Source organism: Equus przewalskii, chromosome 25 (genome assembly GCF_037783145.1).
Source record: "Equus przewalskii isolate Varuska chromosome 25, EquPr2, whole genome shotgun sequence".
NCBI lineage: Eukaryota > Metazoa > Chordata > Mammalia > Perissodactyla > Equidae > Equus > Equus przewalskii.
In genome coordinates this window covers 23,341,963-23,368,756 of record NC_091855.1, presented here as the reverse complement: position 1 = coordinate 23,368,756, position 26,794 = coordinate 23,341,963, and the positions used below count along the sequence as shown (strand labels likewise).

General features: G+C 41.3%; 1 protein-coding gene across 39 annotated transcripts in view; it reads right to left on the bottom strand.

The window, feature by feature from the left end:
* Positions 1 to 26,794, bottom strand: part of NRXN3 (neurexin 3) — a 1,503,251-nt gene that overhangs the window by 986,323 nt on the left and 490,134 nt on the right. The window lies entirely within an intron of this gene.

The following is a 26,794-nucleotide window of genomic DNA, read 5'->3' as shown; positions in this document are numbered from 1 at the left end:
CTATGTGCAAGCCGTTCCTGTGATAAATTAGTATACAGAGAAGCTTAAAATTACATTTGCCTGTAAACTCTCATTACCTATAAAACGGAATAGGGATAGTATTCCATAGTTAGAGGCAGACCTTCATTATAAAGTCATAACTCCGCTACTGATAGACATTAACAATCTGTGATCAACCTGTCAGCCACGCCCTGGCCAGATTTTCTCTTACTCCAGTCAGAAAAACCTGGTCAAATCTGCAATAATCACTCTATATCACACACTACATACCTTTGGCTAATGGAAACACCGTTTAAATTTAATGTTGCTTAACTAATGTTTAAGCAAAACAAGCTATTTAAACAATGTATGTGCAGCAGGTGATATGGCTTATTCCCTTTCTTATTTATAGTCATTACCTCATCTAGCTGTGAAATAGTATCTAATTGAATTTCCTCATTATTATTATTTCGTGCCTAATGCAAGCTCTTGGGGGCAAATGGTGAAACTGCCAAAACCTAATGTGCAACAATTTATTGGACTGTGGCATGACTGCCTTCTGACTGTGTTCAGAGCCAAGTCCTGGAGAAAGCTCATGGGCTTGGGAAGGATGCCCACTGACATGTGTGTACGTGTTCTCCCATGGCATCTTGGTCTGTCCAAAAATGTTCTTTCAGACACTCCTGCACTGTTCTACACCGAGATTTAGAAGTAAACAATCGCCAGATGCTATCAGTTCCTGTGGGAAGCCAGCTAAAAAAGATAATCCTCACAGGGAGCTACACGAGGAAACAATTAGCCCCCCTGACAACTTGATTTGTTGAAACGAGGCTGCACCACACCCAGCAGCAAACTGTGTTTTTGTAGAGATGAAGGTAAGTGTTCCAAGACACTTATATTACTCCCTTGCAATGCTGATCAGCTTTTTACCCTCTGCTTCTCTGCCTACCAAATCACATAAAATGTCGATGCCTTTCCATTGAGCTGAGTGTTCATTCCTTCCTTGCTTCATCATATCTTCCCGCTTACTGTTAGTGTAGAGAGGGCTAGAGGAACAGAGAGCGTGTGAAAGGGATTCTGCGCTAGAATTCTTCAGCATGGATGGGAAATGAGGACTCTTTGATTTCTTAGGGGAAAACATTGCATCCTCTTCCTCCTGCCATGAAACCTACAATGGTTTTTGCCAACTGATAACTGTAACCTCTATCCTAGTGAGGGACACAGACTCGCAACGCTTCTCCTCACAGCACCCCAGGCTGAAATTTGCCAATCAGCCAGAGTGTGTACCTGGCAGAAGACTTCTTTACCACCTCAGACTTAATGTCTTAGTTCCCCCAGTATCCTTGTATGAAAAATAAAGACAACAAAGCCCACTGCACAGAGTTATTTTCTTTTAAATATGTAGGCTCAACCAAGCTATAAAATTAAAATTTAGAGCTAACCAAAAGAAAAAACTGTCACACCCAGGCAAAATATGAATTAAAATGCAAAGTACAGTCTCAACGAAGAAAATTATCATAGCTAATTAGAGTATAAGAGCTTATGAGATTGAAATGTACAGTTGGCTCTGGGTTTCCTGGAAGCCAATGTACAGAGAAGCTGAGTTATTCTTTGGTCCTTATTATCCATGAGGAGAACACCAGGTGCTAAGAGAAATTTCTCCCAAGGTCTTCATGTGGAGGACACAGAGATGTGGAAGGCAGTATTGTAAAATTAATAATTAATATATGTAAAAATTCCTTGCAAATTAAAGAACTCTACTATATGTTAAAAGTGAGGACATTTGCCTTGGTGGTGAACTTGGGTATCTTTTAGAATTATTTCACTACTAGTTGACAAAGGAGGAAAAGATAGTGGGTTGAGGAGTGCTACAGTGGGAAAAAAGAGACCAGGAGACAAATGCTTTATCGCTACCTGTAAGGAGAAAAGAATGAAGAACTGTCTGTGTTCTTAAGCCCCGAGACATCAAGCGATGTTCCATCAGGCAAACGGAGGCAGTTTAACCTGTGAGCAGTGGCCCATTCAAACACAGCCACAACACCAAATGGTTCCTTTCAGAAAAAAAAGCCTGGTTAACCTTCCAAAAGTAGAATTCTAATCCAGAATCTAGGGCAGGGCCCAGAGAATTTGAAAGTGCAATGGAATGTCAGAAACTGCACATGGGCTTCTTTTGTATGTCAATAATATTTACATAAACAGACATCTCTCCACACATCCACCCTCAAATTAAGAGACTTCAGATCACCAAGGCTAGGCAAAAGGAAGACCTCAAAGAAGGGGGGCATACATTGTCCATTACTTACATAACAGCCATTGCTTCCCTTCTTCCCTGACAACAGAATCCTGCTTTGTTAAGCTAGGGATGGAGAGCCTCTGTTCTCAGAGAAATCACGCCCCTACTTCACCCCCAGAAGATGAAGCATGATTAGTCCAAGCCAGGCAGAGTAATTGCATCCTCTTCTCCAATTATGGTTCTTAGGATGAGCAGGTGGGCTCACAAGATAGAAGTTTGCTGTAGAGGTCTACTAAAGCCTCACTCAGAGAAAGCTCTTTGTCCTTCCCCCTTCCTCCAACCTTGAATGAGAGCATGATGCCTAGATAGGCCAGAGCCATACTGCAGCCAAGAGACAACAAACCTGAGGATGGAAGTCAACACGCTATGGATGGATGGACTGAAAAACAATGTATTCCCGATGGCATTGTTGGACTGTGGTAGCAGCCCTGGACTGCCTAGCTTGAAACTTCTTGATATGTAAGAAAAAAGCATCCTTATTTGTCTAAACTACTATTCTTCAATTTTTCTACTACTTTTAGCTGGAGGCATTCCTAACTGATATAGAAAAGAAAGGAAGTGTCATGGCAGAAGGAAAATGATGAAAAAGGGCAACACCTGCTATGTTAGCCCAGTCTGAATGGAAGAAGGGAGAATTTGTGATGGAGAATTTCTGACTGAGTGTGGGATCTGAGGAGGAGAGTGGAGGCTTGGCGTTTGCAGACAGGCTCTCAGAGAGGGACGGGGAAAGCATAACAAGCACATCGTGGTGCCATTGCCACTGCATGTCTTTTAATTCTAATCTGTATTCTCAGTCGACATGGCTTTCACTTTATGGCTGCAATGTTCTGGTTTCTTCTGCCGGCCCATTAGCTCTGTGAACACGGCACAGCCAATGCCCATTCCGCCTGCACTTTGCTTTACTCACAGCTCCTCTGTCTGCCTTCTTATTATTCTCCTGACATGATTCCTGTTTGCTTCTGGCTCTGGTTTAAAATCCCACCCATAGTATTAAAATGAAAAATAAAATCATAAAATGGGGAAAACAAAAGACAAAGAAGGAGAAAAACCATAAGGGAACCATAAAGAACAAGACAAAAGTGTTTCTTTTGGCCTGTGTCTTTCCAGCTGCCCTCTCCATGAACTCTTCCCTCCAAAAGGCCAGGGAAACAAAAAGAATAGAAATTCTCGTGACTGATGACTGCAAGGTTCTTAGCAGGTGCTCCTGGTCCCTCTGAAGTGATGGGCAGCAACACCAGATAGAAGCTAAGGAGAGACACCAGTTCCCTAAGCATGGGGTCTGAGAAGTAGACTGGCAGGAGAAGGAGAGGAGCTTTTGCATCAGCTGACATCTCCCACCTAGGCTGGGAGTGGAGGCTCATTCCTCCAACAGATAAGGTAACATCTTTGGGGACTAGATTTGGGTTCATCAGATGCTCCATTTAATCTTTTCCTCTCGACTGCAAGCTCCCTAAGGGGAAGGACTATGGCTGCCTTGGCTCCAGCTTTATTTCCAGTGCTCAGCACGAGGTATGGCACATAGGAGATGTACAATAAACAGCGAACGAGTAAGGTGTGACTGTTTGGGGAGTTAGACAGTGCTCCATAGGCATTAGCTATTGGAATTGTTGGGTGTGTTGTGATTGCAGTTGCTCTTACAGCTGTTATTGTGGTGGTGGTGGTGACAGATCAAAAAAAGACAATACTCTCCTGAAACGCCAAACCTTAAAAGTCCATGAGTCCATTAGTCTCTTCAAGCCAATGCTGAAGCTTGGCTTTTCTTGGTCCCATTAGCTTCCACTGTAAGAAATGTTACCCTCACCTCCCCCTGCAACCCACAGACATTCAGTGACAGACACATCAGAGCAATCCTCAGGGACTGGGGGGTTAAGGGGATGGTATTAGGTAGGGGGTACCTGCTTCCCTCAGGTCACTGCCACAAAGGGATCCATCCTCCCCTTTCCCTGCAGACTGCCTACCAGCATCTAGGTGGCCTCTGACTACTCAACTGCTTGATTACGTCCCTCTCCTCAGGGGACACATGCTCTTGAATGGAAAGAGAGTTTCAATGATTAAACCCACAGCTGTCGTTTATAGCTAAGACTGGATTTCTGAAATTAATTTGAAAATGTTCCCATCCCTATGCTGTTTTTCTAGTAATCTTTCCTTCTCCTGCCTGGGGGGCAGGGTAGGTGAGTATTGGGAGCAAAAGTCTCCTGGGCTTCAGCTGCAGCTCCATGCCTCAAGGGCTTGAAGGAAGGCACTCACCACCTGCAAAGAGCACTGGCTGGAGCAGCCCTGACAGGAGGCCCAATACTACCATGATTTCCTACAGTGCACTTGGGCACTGTGATGGACCCCTGGGTACCAATGGGTCAGTTTGGCTTCCAGATCCCAAACCACTCCAGCAGATCTGCACAGCATGAGCAGAGGAATTAAAAGATGGGACCTCTTCCTATTTGTTTTTATGTGTCTTAATCCTTCTGGATTAAATTGGGGATTAAGTGGCAGAAGGTAGGTAGATAAGAGGATAAAAGAAACATTCATCTTCACATTCCCAGTGACTAACGTGGTCAATATCACAGGTGCTCAGTGCATTAAGGGATGAAGGGAAGAAGAAAGGGGCAAGGGAAGGAAGGGAAATCTACCAACTGCTAAAGTTTACCAAAAAGCAAATTAACTTAACTGTATCTGTAGTCTCAATGGTCATACCCACTGACCTCCACGCTACACCCCACAGAGCAACACCCTGGTACTTCCCCATCTCCTTTCTCTGTTTTACTTTTCTCCAGAGCACTTATCTGACAAGCTATATATGTATAAATTTTTAAAAATATATCCTGTTTATTTTCTGTTTCTCCCCACTAGATTATAAATTCCATGGAGGCAAATAGCATTGTCAGTTTTTTCTCTGTGTCCCTGGTACATAGAAGAATGCTTGGAAAATAGCAGGTGCTTAATAATAAAAGAGAAATGTCAGTAAAGTACTTTGCACAATGCCTGACACATAGTACATGACCAATAAAATGGTGGCTGACATTACTACATCCCCATCTAATACCTGCAACAGTCAAGTAAGGCAGTTAGAACTATCCAACTCTACAAATGAGACAAACAAGGCTCAGAGAACATAAATGATTTGACCTAGGTGACATAGCCAGTGAACAGCAGCCATAGGTTTCCAACCAAGTTCTGCCTGCCCCCAAAGCCTACAGTCTGTCCACCACACCATATTGTCTTTCAACTACATCCTGAACCCCAGACGGCCAAGCTAGGCATAAGATGAAACAGGACGATGAGAACTGAAAACTCCAAGGACGTGATTAGATTAAATTTCAAGTTGATGTCTGGCAACCTTCAGAAAAAGATATGTGTGTGTCTATAGTAAATATCTGCACATGTAGCTGTGCAACATATAGGGAGAGTATGAATCACTTCAATTTGCTCCCTGGGAGGAATCTGCAAGGCTACATCGAACTGTCTTCAAAATTCCCAGATGGGAAGTAGTCATAGAAAGTGGAATCATTCTCAGACTAGATGTTGGAAGTCCTGGGCTTGGATCACAGTTTTCCTCCCGTCTAGCTGTGATGTCTTGGATAAGTCAATTTCCCTCTCTAGACTATGGCTTCCTTTTCTGTGAAAGAAGGAGACAGGAAAACTGACTGCTAATCCAACTCTTCCAACTATAACAGATCTCTCCGGATGTCACGTGGGTAAATGAACTCAAGGGTGTGAGAAAACTTTGCCAACCCCTAACATAAACCTCTAACACAAAACGATGACATCAACTATCCCCTAGAGAGAGGAGTGCAAGGATTCACTGATCCATTGAGAAGTTGCTGCCTCTCCTGTTTGCCCCTGAGGTCATGGTGGGCTGTACTCTCTAACCAAGGGTTCATTATTGCCATCGTTTATCCTCTGCTTTGTCTTGACCAAACTTTAGTCATTCCTACAGGTAATGAACTAGAATTCTGCTTGTCTCCAAGCCTGAGCATGCATAAAAAAAGTAGAATGTGACCCCTCCCCCTTATCAGTTTCTCCTAGGAATCAGCTGACCAGTGAGACCTTTTTCCTGTCCATGGTTATTTCCCCTGCTTGTCCAGCACTCCCTCCAAAGATTCTGCTTGTCACTGCTTGCCTCTTCCTTTACCCTAGAAAAGAAAAACCTTTACCTTAGAAAAGAAAACTCATTTTTCTGTTTTGTTTGATTTTGCACTGCTTTCAGACCGTTTTGTCACAGATTTCTCCCGACTGCAATAGTCCCTTTTCCTTCCTTGCAAGAATCCTTTTCAATAAAATTCTCTTACTAAGCCCTGATTTGTTTTTCTTTGACATCTCAAATGCTATGAATATAATGCCTTCTAAATATGTCTCAAATTCACCCACTTTGCTTCACATCCATACTCACTGCCCTAGTGCAAATTTAGTCCACTATCGACTCTTTCCTGGAGAACTAATATTTTAGCATCATCTCTTATTCCCCTCCAATCCAGTCTCCATCCTATAGACAGAGTGATCTTTGAAAAACAGATCATGGTCATTGTACTCTCCTGCTTATAGCTAATTTGACTTTTAGGATAAATTCTAAATCAGTGCCACACTCTGCAAGCAGGGGACTGTATGACCACACCCCTGCCTCCCCTCCACCCTCACTCTCTGTGCTCCAACCCCACCAACCTGTCTTCTCTTCCTTGGACTCTAACTTGCCATATTCCTTTACATCCCCTGGGCATTGCAGCAACTTTCTGCCCAGAAGACTACATCCATCCTTGCCTGGTTACTTCTTGCTTATCCTTCAAATATCAGCTCAAGCATCATTCCTTCAAGAAATTTCTCCCTGATCCCCCAACTAGATCCGGTTTTCTATACTTCTCATGCTTAACAAAGTTTCAAATTGCTATTAGTTGTTGATTATTTGATGTCTTTCTCCTGTCACTAGACTATAAGCTCTATGAGGCCAAGGATGGGTCAATTTTTGCTCACCATTGTACCCCTCAAGGGCTAGCACAGTGTCTGGCATGTTGTAGGCACTAACTAATATTGGAATGAACATCATTTTAAGTGACAGTGTGAAGAATAGCATAATGCGCAAGAGCTTTCTTCTATATAACGTGATGCATCTTTGAAATGTTGAGTCTTTGTATGAATGACTTTATTTTTTCCCCAGTTTTATGGAGATATAATTGACAGACAGCACTATATAAGTTTATGGTGTACAGCATAATGACTTGACTTACATGTATTGTGAAATGATTAGCACAATAAGTTTAGTTAATATCCATCATCTGATATAGATACAAAAAAAACGAGAAAAAAAATGAGTTTTTTCTCATGTTGAGAACTCTTAGGATCTACTCTCTTCACAACTTTCAAAGATACCATACAGTAGTGTTAACTATAGTCATCATGTTAAAATGACTTTATTTTGATCTTGCATCTGAAACTGTGATTATTTTATCAGTCAGGGAATGGCAGATAAATGTACCAGTAAGCTGGAAAGATTGCATGTGTGTGTTTTCATTGATCTTTACAGAAGCAGATGTGTGTTCCTTGACTCTTTTTTCATGAGGAAGATTGGCCCTGAGCTAACATCTATTGCCAATCTTCCTCTTTTTACTTGAAGAAGATTGTCCCTGAGCTAATAATATCTGTGCCAATCTTCCTCTATTTTGTATATGGGACACCACCACAGCATGGCTTGATGAGCAGGGTGTAGGTCCATGCCCAGGATCTGAACCTGTGAACTCCAGGTTGCCAAAGCTGAGTGCATGAACTTAACCACCACGCCACCAGGTGGCCCTCCCTTAACTCTCTTTTAAACCTAGATTTTCACACTAAAACCCTGAGGTTCAATCCTAGCAGAAGTTTCTCTGCTTCTGTAGAGAAAAGACTTACCATGCTCATTGTTTCAGGAAGTAGAGAAATTGAGTTCTATTCCAACTGAGGTATAGGTTTACTCTCTTCCCCTCTCCTCTTCTATCTCCAATCAATCTTGCATCTTAAGCAAGGTCATTCATGCAGCAGTAAGAATGAGATCTTGGTTGAATGGGCTTCATGTCTAATCCATCTTTCTGGAGGCAGTCCCCTGTTATCCCTAGGGTGACCTTGAGCTCCCTGAAGACAGGACACATCTTTTACTCTTTATATCCTTTGTTCTTATCATAGTGGCTATTACATGATAGAGTCTCAATCAATATTTGCTGAATGGTAGTAAACCACAGTGTTAACAGGTGGTTTTCTTCTAACATGCTATAACATTAGCCTTACTCTCACATAAAATCCCTCCCACCATCCCCTAAAATAATTTCTCCTTTCCTTCACAATCACAGCATCCTAATACAATATAGCTGACCTAGGGCAACTAGGTCCTTGCAAAATTCTGGCCAGAAAACGTTTCTCTTTGTAGAGAATACAAGTTATTAAACCTCATCAATTTAAATAGCCTCCTTGTTACTTCTGACCACTCTGAACTGGCTCTTCCAGCACTGACTGATGTCTTGATGTTGGCAAACTCTGCTTAGATAACCATGCTCCTTCCTTAGAAAATTACACTTGAAATAATTATATAAACTAGGTCTCCTGCAGGAAATTTTTGGCTGTAAGCACGAAATATAAGCCTAGAGCAAAGTGATCTGCATGGGAGGAAGAATAGGTAAGTGAAAAAAAGATTTGTCAAGTCTTTGAGTGAAATGATGGAGGGTCCCTGTACCCCGTAACTATCACCATCAACAAATGTGTGTTGAGCACATTCGATATGCCAGGCACTTGCCAATGGAGAAGGTGTGGTCCTGACCTTCCTAGAATATACCATCTAATGTGTGAAATAGAGTACGTATTTCAAAAAATAAATACCAACTAAAAGCAGAGGAACAGAGACAAAAGAAACAAAATTAAGACGCCCATCAGTAGAGAACCAGGACCCCAAGTGTTAACAACACAGAAGCACCAAAATAACGTGAATACCAGAACTGTAAGCAGTACATATTTCTCAGAGAACTGATAAAACCTCAAGCAGGAAAAGAATTACAGACTTACAGAGTAAATCAGTACAGATCACAAGAGTGGAGTTCAATGATTCTGAATTACAAAAACAAACAAACGAAAACTGGATTCAGTCATTCTTCACTACTCCTAGAGAGCTCAAGTGTCTGAGTACCTTATCCATGTCTACATTTTGTAGAACAATGGTCAAACCAAGTATCAAATCTTTCTGCCTCACCCTTAGGTTCTAAAGCTGATGATCTTCTGGAATTGACCCTCCTAGGTTTTAGGCCTCATTTCTTCTAGCCCTTCTTCAATAATGGTCATAAGCATTCTCTGCATTAAAATCAGAGCTCATTTCTTATCTGTGAAGCAAGATATCAAATTCCTAGAGATGAGATGAGTTGAAGTATCAAAAGGAAGATATATTAGAACGGCAAAGCAGAGATAGGTAGAAGAGAAAACAGGGTTAGCGAAAAAGGCTCCAATGTCCTCTAAAGCCTGTGTCGTTGGAAAAGGGTCTCATGATATCTGTCATACCACTATGGGTCCACATTACAGGCTAACAGAAAGGATCAATAACTAGTCTTCTTTGGTCATTCTCTGGTTATTAGTGACAATAAAACATCATATAGTCTACAAGAGTAGAGTGAATACTTGTTCCCAATTCTTCACACCTTCCCTGTTTTTGAATTATACACCACACCCTTTGCCTGTCACTTTGCAGTACTTCCATTAGAGTGGGTGTAGTGTGTTAACACACCCTATGATGGGCTTGGCCACATGACTCACTTCGACCCAGGGAATGTGGACAGAAGTGACAATGTGCAAGATGCAGACTAAGTCTCAGGAGGCACTAGATGCTTCCATGTTCCCTCTTGCACTCCTGCCATTTGCTAAGAGAAGAATATTCCCTGGGTAGTTTCTGGTCCAAGGAAAATGTGAAGATCATAGAGCAGACCCTAATCTAATTTCAAAAACCTGCACCTAGGTCCAGCCATTTCACCGCTTGGAGCATAGGCAACCCATCTATCAACAGATGTGTGAGTACGTATAAAATTTAAATGTTGCTTGTTGTAAGCCACTAAGTTTTGGAGTGACTTGTAAACAACATTATCAAGGTAATAGCTGGAAAATATAGCTACTGAAAAGTCATTAAAAATCATATTTTGGGGGCCGGCTCAATGGCACAGTGCTTAAGTTAGCATGCTCTGCTTCAGCGGCCTGGGGTTCTCCAATTTGGATCCTGGGTGCGGACATGGCACCACTTGTCAAGCCATGCTGTGGCAGGAGTCCCACATATAAAGTAGAGGAAGATCAGCACGGATGTTAGCTCAGGGCCAATCTTCCTCAGCAAAAAAAGAGGAGGATTGATGGTGGATGTTAGCTGAGGGCTAATCTTCCTCAAAATATCATATTTTTGAAGATTTCCTTTATAATTTGAGACAAAGGTTATGATATAATGCTAAATTGAAATTATGGTACAATTATGAAATTGATATAATTGAATTTACAAGATAATTCTAACTGAAAAAGTCAGGATAGAAAATTACTTTTAAAATGACATCAAAATATACTTTTTGTTTATACATTGCCCAAAGGAATAGAATAAAACCAATACGTTAATAATGACCATTTCTGGTTGGTATAATTGTGCTCAATTTTAGCTTTTTTTCTGTCTGCCATGAAATAAGTTCCCAAATAATATCAGCTAAATAAAAAGTTGAATTAATAAATTTCCATATATTCCAAATAGTCTACAGTGAACATATATTGCTATAGGGGAGCAGAACTTGCCACTCCAAAATGTGTCTCTTTGGTTTGATTATTTGGGGCTGGTTATTTTTAAGAATAAAAGACTCAGAAAAAATAAAATAAAATAAAAGACTTAGGATGAAACTTTGACCTCCCAACTAACTGCCTAAAAGAATTTAAGATAGAAGGCCTGTTCCAGGAAGGAGCTAACACCATAGACAACTATAGAATAAAATGAACTAGGTGTGATAGACAGGGAGGAACCTAGCAAGGCCCTTTGATCAAAGTCCTCTGTGTCCCAGTGTCTCTAGATGGCCCAAGAAATATTTGTTGACCAAGCATTAACTCTTTTCCTCTTCCTGTAAATATCCTCCTTTCACTTTGAAGGCCCAGACTCCACCCCCTTTCTCCTTAGTCCACAATGACATATATACCTCATTTTGCCTGACTATCTTTGGAATTTTTCATGCTTATGTGAATTCCCCATGCACACGTGTTAAACTTTGTTCGATTTTCTCCTGTTAACCTGCCTTATGTCATTTTAATTATTCAAACAGCCATAAGAACTGAGATGGGAAAGGGGGAATTTTCCCATCCCCTACATTGCTTTTGTAATCATAAAATCAATGTTTATTTTTAAAAATGGAGATCCATAACCTAGAACATTGGTAATTACCCAGTGATGACAATTCTTTACGAGGCTTCTTCCCAACAGTGGTAAACACTCCTAACAGAGCTATAACCTAGAGATTGGTTTATTGAGCAGCGTTTTATGAAGACAGAGTAACAGTCCTACCAAAGTTAAGATTCATTATATCAATTGCTCCATCAAAGCCCCCAGGAGCACCACTCTGCAGTGAAAAGATATGGGATGGGTCATACCTGTTCTTCATATAAGAAAGAAATGAAAAGTGTTTTGATGGGATTGTGGGCAAGAAAAGAAGGAAAGTGAAAGAAAGATGAGGAAGAAGTGAAAGGAGAGGATGGACGGGAGAGAAAGAAAGGGGAAAAGAAAATTTACAAAGAAATAATTCTGTTAGCTTCATCCTGAGGACATATTCCTTCACTGTCTCATGCATGCCATCAATCTCCATTTCCAGAAAGCTGGGAGGGGTGAGAACCCAAATTAGGCAGAGAGGGCCTCTTTTGTAGCAGCCAAGTCCTTCCTCAAGTAGGGATTGGCATTCCAGTGCACTGCTCTGCATTCCGCACTTATACTTTAGCCATCTGATTTTACAGAGTCATTGTTCCCTCTTGCCAAGCCTCTTTCTCATTTATCATAGTTCAAAAGGAGAAGGCTTCTAGGCTACACAACGTGCTTGCAGAGGGCTTGGGAGCCTGTCCTTCGCTTCTACCAGCTGCCACTTATGGAGGTAACCCTAGGCACCAGCCCACATTTCATGGCAACCCCCAGGCCAATCATGCTAAATAAACAAGGGTCAGTTTCATCCCTCTGGGAGGTAAAGGCAGATATTATTGCTATAGAGCCTAAAAGATGGAGAGAGAAGGGAAGAAAGGACTGAGTGAAGTTTGTGAGGAAGAAATAATAAAGACAAGAGGGGATACAGAAGAGGAAAGAGGGGAAAAGGGAAAGGGATAGGGGAGGGGCAAAGGAAAAGAGAATGGGAGGGAGCAAAGGGGCATCACCCATTGGGGACTCCTCCCACCAGGGAGAGTGGAGAGGTCAGCCCCCTTGTTTCGGTGTATAAGTGCCTGCCCTGGATGCATAAGCCTGCTTCTCCTTTTTCTGGGCTTCATTCTTTCCATGCTTGCCCATCAGTTCACTTTAAGCAACACTGAATCTTAACTCTCTACAGCTAATTCTGGGTTATGGGAAGAGTTGCTAAAGGGCCAGGCAGCTAGACCCCCGCCTAAGGGAACTCTTGGGTGATTCTTCTCTAGGCACATCCCCACCTCTGCCTACCAGAAAATCCTAACCTGTGTGTGTGTCAGAGGTTAGAGAGGAGGGACACTCAGGCACCAAGTTTCTCTGAATTTGCCAGATAATAAACCGGAATTCTAACTTAAGTATAGAAAATCTTAGAGCTGGGCCTATTCATTTAGGCTATCATTCATCCTTTCATTTTTTTCCTGCACAAACACAGGTTGAGCTCCTTTTCCATCCTTGGAACTGAGATGCTTGTTACGTGTTTGACAATCTAGCGCAGGAGAGAGACCAGTGAAAGAAAATTTAGAGAGGTCCAGTTTTATGGCTGTAGAATGTGTGTGTGTGTGTGCGTATGTGTGTACATATGGGTGTGGATGTAGGTGTGAGTTAGGGCACATGGTGGCCCTGGATAAACTGTGATAAGGCAAAATTTGTCTTCCCAGTCCCAAGCTGCACCCATTTCATGCTTTTTTGAACCAGCTTCATAGAACTTCAGAGTTCCTTTCCTTTACTTAGGAACCAAGAATGGGAACAAGATTGCTTTTATAAATCCTGAATTTACTCCAAATGGATAGCTTACATTTCTGCTTATTCCTCAGGGTCAACCCCTGAAAGTCCTGAAGCAGAGAATGGACAGGGTTAGAAGATAAGAAGAGCCACTCTATTTTCCACAGCTTTCTCCCTCCCAAAGTACCTAATCTCTCCTCCAAGGCCTCTTGTTTTAAGGAATGGCAGAGTAGAATAGAAAATCTGATAGACTGGGGTTAAAAAATGCTGCCTCAAATATTCGCTAATATTGTGGCTACGGCAGATTATTTAATCTTTCTGGGCCTTGGTTTAATTATCTAAAAACTGTGAACGATACCACAAACTTTATAAACTTGTTTTAAAATTTAAATAAGAGAATAATAATAATACTCCTCCATGTATTGAACACTTGTAAAGTTGTGTTAATATTTTTACGTAATCATCTTATTTAAGCCTCATGATAACCCTAAAAAGGCTTATTTTGTAGATCAGAAAACTAAGGCTCAGAGAGGTTAAAAACACACCCAAGATTGCACAATAATCAGTGATGAAATTGGGATCCATATCCAGCTCTGTCTGACTCCGAAGTTCCTGCATCTTAATTTAAGCACTAATTATACCTGGCATGTAGTAGGTACTCAATAAATGTGAATTCCCTGTTTATACCCCATTATGTGTGAATTTCAGTGGCTTTGATAACCTTGGTAGAATACTCTGCTCCCTCCAAAGTTGGCTTTCAGTGGTTCTCCTCTTCTTGGAGATGATCAGGAAGCTGGATATTCAGACTACTTCTTTAAGCATCTGTTTTTAAACAGATGTGTTGATAATGTAAGGTTTGGGTAATGAGATTTTCCAGGCCATAAGTTGCTAACTGTGAATTAATTGCCTAGTCTATTTGCAATAAATAAAAGGACTGTTACGTGTGAAAAAAACCACAGGGACCCACCGAGCTTGTACAGAAATGTTCTTGAGTTTGCTGCACAAGCATCCCCGCTGTCAGCTATGGAGGAAGACCACCCCAAAGGAACAAAACTACAGCACCTCCTGACATTGCTTTAGGATAGAGAGCTCTCATCCAGGATTCAAAATACTGAGTTACAAGTCCCACTGTGGCTACCTGTGTGACTTTGGCCAACTTATATATCCACTCAAAATCTCAGCTCTTCCTTTGTAAATTATCAGCACCAGAATAGATGACTTTTAAGGCTCTGACCAGCTTAAGTATTCAATGATTCTACAGCAGGTGATACTTGGCAAAACCACGATTTCCTTGTCGAGTAATGCCCTGAGATGTTCCTATAGCCAAAGATAAATTTAGACTTGCTTTTGAAAGACAAGATTTAACCACACTCAGTCTAGGACTATTTTGAGAAGTAAGACTAGGCAGTAAATGTGATGCTGCCTGTTGTGGGCACACCACAGTTTTTAAGGATAAGAAACTAGCCAAAGCTAGTTTCCATAAATATACCAGTGAATTCCACTGACCACACAAACCCATAATCCATATGATGTTACAATGTCTGATAATCATATCAGTTATTGGATTAATAACACATACTTGCTACTTAAAGGGGCACAACCTGCTTCACAAAGGCCCCTGGTACTGGAAGCCATCCTTCCATTCAATGAATGCACCAGTCCCTCCTTATCTGCCTCCATTCCTTCAAGGACTCCTGGATTCTGAAGGAACTCAAAACCACAACAGGTGAGGACTGGTTGAAGAAAGTAGTGATGTTTTTCCTAAGAATGGTTGACAATATTTCACTGGAAAAAATGACAGTCCTCTTTAAATCACTGAAGGTCTGTTGTAGAAAAGGGTTTAGGTGTGATCAGTTCTCTACATCCCAGGTGTCTATGGCATAGTAAGTACCAAGTAAATGTTAATTGAGTGAATAAATCCTGTATAGTTCCCAAAGCCTGAACAAAGATCAAAAGAAAGATATTAGAAGAACAGTGACTTTGGTTCATGGTAAAAGGAAGATTTTTAAAATGCTTAGTGTTATCCAAAAATGAAATGGTTGCTTCTTGAAGAAGTGAGCTCCTTGTCGCTGGGAGTGGAAGAGTATATTGATCACAAAAGAGTGGGCTTGGGATTGGAAAGCCCAGAAGAACTAGGTGACCTAGGGGAAGTTATTTAACCTATCCTTGACCCCAATTCCTTAGATGTAAACTGAGAGGAAAATAGCGCCTATCTTACACAGTTATGGCAATGATTAAATAAGCCACTCACTGCTAAGCATTTAGTGCAGCACACGGAAATAGAGTAAATGTTCCCATAGAATCCACACAACATTTTAGAGATTTTGTCAAGGGTGTTTATGCATCAGGCATCAGGAAAGACTCAAAAACCTCATAAGTCCTTTCCAACTGTAAATATGAATCTGTAAATTCTGACAAAAGAGTCACCTCTCCTGCCCCCCACCAATCTCCAATAAATGATTTTATCACCTGTACAACTAACAGGACTTTAACTTATCAATCTTTCCTCCTTCCACTTCCGATCTCCACATAGACTTGCCTTTGTGGATTTCTACAGGAGAAGCTGGGTTGTTTGTGAAAAAGTTGCATTACAGACTGAGAAATGGGCAAGGGAAGTAGAGATAGGCAGCTGGAGATGAGGACCCTGTGAGCAACAGCCTACCACCACATGTGGTGACATTAAGAGCCAGCCACTATCTTCAGACCCAGAAAGGAAGACTTCAGGGATGGGGACAATTCAACGAGGCAAACATCAGAGCAGTTATCTTTCTTTTGCTATGTCTCTGATGGAGATAAAGAATGTGCTGGCCTTAGCTGGTGTCAGTATGTGGCCCTGTGAGACCTTATGAAAACAATATTCAAATACCAGTGGGCCACAGCAGGAAGCTCCTGACAAGGGCCCTGCAGAGAAGATTGAAATCTGAAAGGCACAGGGCTTTCTTTCCCTGGGGGAACAAAGAGGGAGAGTGTGCTAATCCCACACAGATTTTATAAGGTTTCTGATTTACTGGCCTCTCAGAAGGCTCTGTTGGGGTTTGTCATTTTGATGAGAATGCCTTGCCGTAAAGGTTAAACATGCTAAGAAGCATGAAATGATCTTTTCCAAGAAAGATTGCATGTCCTTGCCAGGGAAATAGCTGTCCAATAGCCCACAGACAGGGAACTTTCAGGAGCTGTTCACACCCAGGGTTTCCAAAATTCTCTCTGTTGGGCAGTGTTTATTTGTCATTCTTGGGATAAGATAGGAGGGGTGATGCAAGAGAAAGAGGAGAGAAATGTACACATGTCTTTTCCCTTCACATTTCTTCTCTGTAAATCGATTGCCAACATTTCAAATAAAATTTATCAACAAGAATAAATTCCTGGAGATTCGCCAATGCCTTTGCTACAAGGCCATGATACTACTGGTTAGTAGGCCAAGGGACATAGACATATATTCTTACAAAATATGCACAGATACTGCTCGTGCATATTTCTTTGAAAAATCCAACTATAGGGGAACCAAAATGAGGGGCTAAATATTCTGTTCTTTGTGCAACTCATTTCCTACCTGGAGGCCTCAGTTTCCTCATCTGAAATTGGAGGTTGGGGTGGTTGTGTTAGATAATACCTGAACCTCTGGCAAGATAAATAATTCTACAACCTTTTATACTCCATCTGGTTTTCTTTGGGTTAATCCAGTTTTAGGTTTTGAGTTTGGGCCTTCTATTCATGATTTACATGTGTGCTGTTTCTTACCCTTAATAATCCCAGATTGGATGAAAACCAAACCCATGATAGAGTATACAAACATCTCAGAAACTAGAGGAAAACTATATACATGCACTCTATCCACACACATACACAATCATCAGTGTTGAGTGTCATTGCTATAAAGTCCTAATGACAGGACAGACCAGAATACGAAGAAATTAAAAATATGACTTTCCTATCTTTAAGGAAAGACTCCTTTAGTTTAACCTCAAATATGGCCATTTTTACAAGAGAAAGAAACTACAATTCATTTTCCCACCAAACATATGCAAAGCTTGGTTGAGATAATCATAGTAATAACAGATCATTTTAACATAATTCTTCAAAATCTGAGATTACACCAGAGTCATGTCTTAATTCCAAATACAAACCATTTGAAGTAGGGAGAAAACCATGTTTTGGTGTGTTCCCTTCTGGCACAACCTTCCTTCCCACTTTTAAGTTCTAGCCTGTATCATATGCTTAAACACAGAAATCATATCTAGGTCATTTCCACAACACAAGAAAAAAATGGAATAAAAACACCAGCCAGAGAATTTTTTTCATTCTTGAATTGCTGAATTCTAGATTCAGAAAGGGGCATGTTGGCTTATTATCTGTGTGAGCACATTATATACATTGACTCTGTAACAGAGGCTCCCAAGAAGCTGACTAAGCAGCCACTGCTGATATTCTCAGTGGTAAATATAGAAACTGAGGCACAGAGAGAGGGTAAGTCACATATGTTCAGAGAGGGACCAGCTTATGCAGTTGACACTTAGGTACATCCCCTTAATGGTTGCCTCACTCCTCCCCACTCCTTCTAAGAATCTCAACTGATTCGAGATGGCTGAGCAGTACAGGGAAGAAAACAATGGGCTTCCATGACCAAACCCTTGTTTTAATCCAGTCTTGGCCTTTCTTTAGCTGTGTACAATTGGTTAGTAAATTCTTAAATATTTACTTGAACGTATACCCACTATTCAACCTCCATTCTCCCTACCTCAGTTGGGCTCTTACTGCTCATTCCTGAATTAATACAAATGCAAACCAAACTAAAGCACACTGGTCTGTTGGCCTACTGTCTCCCATACCCCATCCAGCCTCTGCCAGAGTGATCTGACCCTGTTATCCCATTGCTAAAAGTGGCATGCTTCCTATTAGATAAGGTCCACACCTGTTGGCAGAGCAAACAAGGTGCTTTACAACTGGCCGCACAACCCCTCCAGCCATACTTTCTAAAACATCCCCTCAAATTCCTTCTCTTTTCTCCCCAAGACTTAGATTACATGCACGAGGAAAACTGTTTACCAAAGTCACTTTTGCACATCTGTTCCTTCTGCCTTACTTAGAGGTTCCTGCCTGGTCTACTGGGAAGATTCCTGCTACTCCACCAAGCCTCAGGTCTAGTGCCACCCAATCTGTGATGCTGCCCATGATATTTCTCCCTGCATTTATGTCCCACCTTTCTCAGAATATATTGATACATTAATAAAGAGCATCACAATCATGCTTTTGTATCCCGAGGGCTCAACATAACCCCTGGCACATAGTACTCAAAGGTGATTTGGAGTGAATGAATTGGGCCCTTAATTTCTTCATCTAGAAAACGAGGATAATAATATGCAGGCTAGATATGAGGGCTAAATGGCCCAGTGTATATTAAGAACCCAACATAGAGCAGGCACATAATTCCTCTCAATAAATTGTAGATCTCTTAACTTGCCTTTTCTCTTAATCCAGACTGGAGCAAGGAAGGATTCATCTATCTGTGAAAAGACACATGAAGCCAGAGATGCTAAAAAAAAGTCTATGACAATCCCCTTGTGTTGAGTTTTCAAGCACTTGTTTCTCATAATTTAACAGCATCTCAATTTATTGCATCCATAATGGGCAGATGTCTGCTGGCAGTTAAGCAGCTTTTAGCAAAGGCAATAAAAAAGGTACAGAGCAGCAATATAAATAGCCACCATGTCCCTGTATTTGACAGAACCACAGCAAAGAGCAGGTGTGACATGGTTCTAAGCAGCTGTCACATGCTGCCCAAAGTGCTGACCTCACATTCTCAGGCTGAACGCAGACCTAGCTGTAGATTTTGCAAAGACCTCCAAATTCCCCAGCCTGTCCTTCTGAGACCTGTGGAGCTTCAAGACTGCAGAATGACTAGACTCTCCTTCCCTGACTCTTCTTTTGAGTAAAAGGAGCAGCTGTGATTAGGGGTATCTCAGATCCCAACCTGGTAGGATAACACTTAGGAAGGGTTCTTGATCATGGATCAAGACAATTTCTTGGGATTATACAGTCCTGGGCCTGTGGAAAGAGAAATTTGGAAAACAGGAAGAGATAAAAGAAGAGTCTGAGTCTGAGCACTGCTATGGTCATCACAAGAGATTCACCTGTATGACTTAAACACCAACAAATAAGAAAAAATGGGGACACATTGGCCGATGTTGATGAATTGTGTCTTTCTTGGAAAGCCCCTTTCTCTGATACATGTCACTACCCATCAAAAGGGGGTAAGCAATGGACCAAAATGGAGACAGACTTTTAATGCTTTTAAGAGATACAAGGTTCTATTCATTAATCCATCAGTTAAAACTTATATGTTATTCCCAGTACATCAAGGTCTTCATTTTCTTAGATGAATGAATCAGAGAGGTGATAAGCATTGCAGTGCTGATGTAACTAAACCAAGCCTCCTAACCCAGATGGTTCTGCAGACTGCAAGGAACACTCATATCCCTGTCCTGCCCTTCACTCACCTTTACTCCTCTACTCGTGATAAGGGAAGACTTTGCCAAGCTGATGACATTTGAGAATTACAGAGTTTTAGAATTGGAAGGGCCCTGAGAGAGCATGAAACCCAATTGCCTCATTTTATTTTTGCAGAACAGAGAGGCCAGAGGATCCATGTAAAAATCTCAAGGTCACATATCTAAATAAAGGGCCTGGATATATCTGAGGAATGGGGGCAGATCCTCAATGGCACTGGAACCAGTGAAAGTAACCAGCATTGTTATATTTCACCTTGGAAGCCAGAGTTTCTTTTGTTCCCACACCAATGTGTCAGTATGAGCAGAACCCAGTGGATCCAGAATCAGTTATAAAGTGGTATATCATGTTCAACATATTTTGCTTTCTAATTTTTATCTCTTTCTTTCCTGTGATTATTCTCTGAATTCTCTGCCCTTGGTAGATTGCATTACAATTTGTAGGTTACTTCTCCATACCCCCTACTAGACTGTGAGCTCATGGAGAACTGAAACCATATCTTCTACAAATTTGTATCTCCACAACTTAGCTCACCAAGCCTGGTACAGAGAAGACCTAGATACCTATTTATGGAATCACTATGTGAAAGCTGAAGTTAATGCCAAAGAAGCATCATAGCTTCATTTCCCATAATGTGGGGACCAAATCCACTGAAACTAAAGCTATTTAAGGCAGGAATGTGTTAAGTATGTAGACACTTTAATTATCTAACTTTAATACTCTAAGAAAGGCATAAAATGTTGAATTTGAGCTTTTCACAATCATATAACATGTTTTCTAGTTGTCCAAAGAAGAGATCAGTGTAGGTTGACCTAGGATGATGGTGGTGGAGAGGGAGAGAAGTGAACAGATACAGGATGGATTTCGATGAGGAGTCAACAGAAACTTGCTGAGATAGACTGAATGAAACGGAAGAATAATCAAGGACAATGCCAAGGACAATTGTGATGCCATTTACTGAGGATGGGAAAATCTAAACGTAAAAAAGTCTATGGCAGGAAGGAGGAACTCAAGATTTCTGTTTTTCGGTGTTATGATTAAGATACCTACCAGATATCCAGGAAGATATAGAAATCTGGGATCCAGAGGGAGTTCTAGGCTAGAGATCCTGCTTTGGGAGTCACTGACATATAGATGACCTTTGACACCATAGCAATGCAGGAGGGCACCAAAGAGAGTGTGTAGACCAAGAGGAGATCCAGGACAGAGGACTGGGCCCTCCAACATTTAACAATGACATAGTGTATGTATAGCACAGTGCTAGAGACTATGGGGAAACAAAGATATGTAATGCACTGATTTTCCCTCAATGACCTTACAATCTAACCTCTTTCATATTTACAAGAAAGAAAGGCTGCTCAGTGTAATGGAAAGTGGAATGGATTAGAAGTCAGGAATCATGAATTTTAACCATTCTACAGCTAATTAAATTAAAGTGATGTTAATGTCTCAGGGCTTCCAATCCCTCACCTATTAAAACAAGGATTAGGTTCAGGTAACATCAACAATATCTGCCAACTGTACTCTTTTCTGATGTCATGATGTCCATGTGGCATCAAAATGACACATTCCAGCCTCATGTAAAGGCAGTATTCATCCTTTGCAGGCAGAATGTGCAACTGCTGCTCCAGGAGCCACAGCAGCAATCAGAGAGGTTGGCTAAACGGGAAGTCCCTGAGCTGGAATGGGGAACAGCTGCTGCCTGCTTTCTTTTCCTGTTGGAACAAGAGTCTTTTGAGGGAACTCAAAATATCAGCATTCTTAGTTTTCAGCTGGTGTTAATGTCAGATGAATGGAATCCCGGGGACAAGTGAGAAGAGCAGATTTACCCATTCCATCAGTTTTCGTGGTTCTACAAATTAATACTCTCAAAGGCATCCAATTTCTATGATCTCAGGAAATATTTTCTTTTATTAGACAGAAGCAGTTCCAAATGGCCGGGCATCTATAACAGGGCATGGCCCGAGCTTAATCATGAAAGAACATTAAGAAAATGGTTCAGTAGGATTATATATATATTCACCTATGGGTGATCTTTCATATCTGTTCTCAGTAACTGCCCACCTAGGCAGAGCTTACTGATGGAGGAATAGACAGATGAACCAAAGTGGGCCAATCAGGTTCTCCTTTTGGAAAATGTAAACTCTGAATGGAAAAATCCAGAACCTGGAGGTCAGGAGAGATGAATCACTTCAACCTTGGGGTCCCCAGAGTAGCTCTACTTCCCTTTTGAAGAAGTTGTTAGTGAGATCTTCATTTGATAGGTATCTCTCTAGGTAATCAAGCAGTAAATTCTCTTCCTTGATTCTGTTAGCCATAGTCAATTCTGTAGCTTGCAACCAAGAGAAGGTTACCTAGTAAGTATCACTGTCCACATTTTACAGATAAGGAAAACTGAGATTTCTAAGAATTAAGGGAGAAATCTGTTGTACATCATCTAGCTAGTAAGTGACAGAGCCAACACAGGAACCAAAGTCCACCTGACTCCAAAATTCATGCCATTAACCATTAGGCCATCCTGACTCTAAGTGCTCTATTGTAGGTTATTTTTCTTGTTATAAAGATGGATTGTGCTAAATCCTATTTTCTTTATTGATAAATAAATGATGGAATACCTTCAGAAAAAGCCATCCAGGGAAGAGGATAGAACCTGCAGTGGCCTCAAATTGAAGCTCGATGGTTCACAAATAAATCAGATCCATAGCCATGACTATTGACACTTGGCTCCCACCAACTGAATTAAATGGCTTTGCTACACTGGCAAGGAGAAGGTGCCTATGTTGTCCCAGGTCAACTGATCATATCTTCTTAAGATAGACAAGTTAGAATGTTTCCTCTGTACAATAGGACTTCACAGGATGGCAGGTAGTCTTCCGGAGGATTAAAACATTTCAGCCAAACTGATGGGCATTAAGTAGCTTTGGTTCTCGGTCATGGAAATGTCTCCCACATAATTATGAATAACAAACAAAATTAGCTACAGCAGAACAATTGGGATGGGTAGATATATCTCTATCTTTTTAGAATAGTATCAGATCATGCTGAAAAAAATCCAAACACAACATCAAGCCAGTTGTCATATGTCAAGATTTAGAGTTGCTCATCTTCACAGGCAATAGAAGCTCTCTTGTGAGGGTACAAGCAAGAGTCATTCATTTTTACTTTAAGAGAAAGATACTCATGCAAATTAACCTCGGTCTCATATACTCATATATTTCCTAGTTCTCTTGCTTTATTGCCTGTGTTTGGCTGGCAACTTTGACCCAGGATTTGCCCCTTAGACTGATCTGCTTGCACACTTTGCTTGAGTTCTTGGGCTATTTTGATCTAGTAGCTGACCTGGGCTATCCCCAACTCTGCTTTTTCTCTGCATACTAGTTTTCAGCATCCCACTTATGCTTTCTCCATTTTATATAAACAAGTGCCTCTTTCTAACACTACTGTTCCTGTTGTGGGGCCAGTGACATCAAGGGACTGACCCCACTATGAAGCCAAAGGACGGGACACAGTTTGGGCTAGATGGGACACACTGCCTTAGGAATTGTCTTAGACTCGTCACACTTAGCACAAATGGTCAATTCTAGGCTTAGGGTTAATGCTTCTAGAAAAAGTTACAGAGAGAACGGTGAGTGACCATGTTGATCATATTATGGTGCATAGGGCAGCATTTCCTGATCCAAAGGAGATCATGCTCCTGTATAAAGAATGTTAACAAACACTTTTCCTTCACCACTCTTCAGAAGTGCTGAGTGGATACTGAGGGTCAGGAGAAGAGAGAGGCCATAATTTTGTTAGAAATAGGAGACAAGAAAATCCAAGAAACCTCAGGTCCCCTTTGCCTGATCATCACTCCCCCATATAGACGTGGCCTCTCCCATCTGTTTGCCCTACTGTTCCCTTACATATAGCATAACATCTAGCACAACATCTGCCACACGTTAGCACATTTCCCATATCTCCCTTTATTTTCCTGGAAGGGCTATATATCCCTTGATCAAAATCAGGGGCTGTGTCTGTTTTTTTGCATTTCCAGATCTAATACAGTGCCTGGAACATACCAGGGTTTCATTAAATATCTGCTGCATATATGAAAAATTAATAAAAGCTACTCAAAATTGTCTCCACTGAGGAAACAATTTCAATAAAGAAAAACAATGTCATAGGGGAGCTCTATTTTATTTGCTATCAGAGTGGAGTCTTATCATTTTTACACTCCACTGATTCATTCTGAATATGGTGTCAGGAACAATACAGGGCCAAAAAATAATTAGTGGGGGAACAAAACAATCAGTTGAATCGTCTGGGATTTGAGCGATATATAGACCAAATGTCTTAAATTTGCTAGGTTCCTTCTCATTTGGCCATAATGGATGACTCTTGGCTGCACTGTACCAGGAATAATTGTCCCCCATATATCCCCAGTCAGCTGCCTTTTAATGACTAGTCAGAAGCGACAATGTAAAAGGTGGAGTGACTTTCACTGTACTTGGCAAATCTTGGACCAACTCCCGTTGACTTGCCCTTAGAATAGGTCAGCTCAGAGACACCTTGCACAGCTGTCTATGGTCACTGCAGCCTGTCTTCAGCAACCACCAACCCTTGAGTTAGGAAGAGATCCAAGAAAAAAATGAGATGTCTGAAGTGACCTTTGATTCTTACACTACCTTCATAGGTGGTGGAAGAGTCACAATATCCTGGCTTACACCGCAAATGTCTCATGCATCTCAGAGACAGAATGACCTTTCTATCTCTCCAAACCAGATCCAGGGTAGTCTACCCTTCACAGAGATTTGGAAAGAGTATAAGAACTCGACAGACTGACCAGCTCCGTGTGGCCCACTTCTGTTGGGCCACGGGTCTGTCTCCTCATCTTAGCTCGTGTTCTGGTTGTTGTAGCTTTGGAAATTCAGTGAATCTGAATTTAAACTCCAACAGCTCTGAGAAAGCTCTCTATTCCTCCTTCACCCCAGTGTCTTTTTTGGTCTAAATATAATGAAGGTTTGCAATTCTCTTGAAACACACCTTAACTAGTAACACAGCTGACCTGTATTTAAATGTGTAAAAATGTGTAAAAACCACTCCTTGAAAATATCTTTGACTGTCATCCAGCCTCTGTTCCAGGCCTGGTCCAGGATCCCTTCTCATCACCAGACTTCTGATACTTGGACAATTCTGACCACCGGTTGTCTTTAGGGATGAGACCCTGCAGGTCCCTCCTCTGAAAAGTCTTGTCTTCTATGAATCTCCATGGCCTCCTAGACTGCTTGACCAACAGAGCACATGCTATGGCCTTGTATTATTTTATTACTGCACCTTATACAGATGTCTCAACTTCTCAGCTAAATAAATCATAAGCTTTTTGAGAGCAGGAACTACCTATTACAGATGCAGTATCATCAAAGCTCTAGAGCTACGCCCTCAGCAAAAACTCAGTAACTGGGGCTGGCCCCGTGGCCAAGTGGTTAAGTTCACTCACTCCACTTCAGCAGCCCAGGGTTGCCCCAGTTCTGGATCCTAGGCGGGGACATGGCACTGTTCATCAGGCCATACTGAGGCAGCATTCCACATAGCACAACCAGAAGGACCTCCAATTAGAATATACAACTATGTACTGGGGGGTTTGGGGGAGAAGAACAAAAAAAAAAAAAAGAAAATAGGCAACAGTTGTTAGCTCAGATGCCAATCTTTTAAAAGAAAAACAACTAGATAACTATGTATATTATCCTTTCATATAAAACAGGCTGACAATTTGTGGACAGCCACCTTGATTCTGTATGCTTGGCATGTAAAGAAATAAACCAAGCTGCAATCTGGCTATGGCGTATAAACGGCAATCTCCTTGTCTTGATGTTGTCTCTTTGCTTGCTTACCTTTATCTCTGCCCTTTACCCAACCTGTAAATTCAGTGCAAATGTAAGATGCTAAAGTGGTAAATGGAAGAGGGCTCCTCCTAGCATTCTGGTCTTCTCTAAACAGTCAACTATCACTGTTTGGTCCCCACCTCATCAGCCACCTCTCATACCCTCCCCCCACCCCCCCCCCCACCCCCGTTATCACTCCACACTCCAGTCCATTCTGGACTTTATTCAGTTCCTCAACTATGCCATGGTCTCTTACCTCTGTCCCCTGGCATGTGCTGTCCCTTCTATCTAGGACACATACTTTCCTCCCACCTCTTTGCCAAGCTAACTCTGATTGATATTTCAAGTCTCAAGTTGCCTATTTTTTCCTTGCAGAAGCTTTCTATGAACTCCTACAGGATGTTGGGTCCCCTTGCAAAGGCCTCTCAAATTTCTCCATGCTTTCCCTTTAATGATATTGATGGTGATAATTATGACTATAACAATTACTAACATTTATTAAATGTTTATCATAGTCCAGGAACCTATTGATTTACTTCATCATCACTCATATCTTTTGAGATAGGTACCTGATTATCCCCATTTTACAGATGAGGAAATCAAGTCTCAAAGATATTGATTATCTTGACAAGGTTGACATCACTCCATGAGGGCCAGATTTCTCACCAGTCGAGCCCCAGAGTTCATGTTCTTAACCAATACATCACACTGCCTCTTATAAAACTCACCATGTTTGTTATTATTTATTTAATGGCCAAATATTCTACTAGATGGCAAACTTCATGAGAAATGGCTGGATCTGTCTTGTTCAATAGTGTATTTCTAAAGCCAAATCCAAGTGCTAGTAGGTAGAAAGCACCAAAAACCATGAATTGAATGAATAAATAAAAGAACCAATTGGTTAGCCCATCCAGAACCCCAAAAGAGAAGTATCTACCCTCTCTAGATAGAAGATGTCTAATACTTAATCAAAAAAAATCATGATCATGGTAATGTTTATTTTAAAGTTTCCCCTTCTGCGAACCAACCCTAGTCAAATAAATCCAA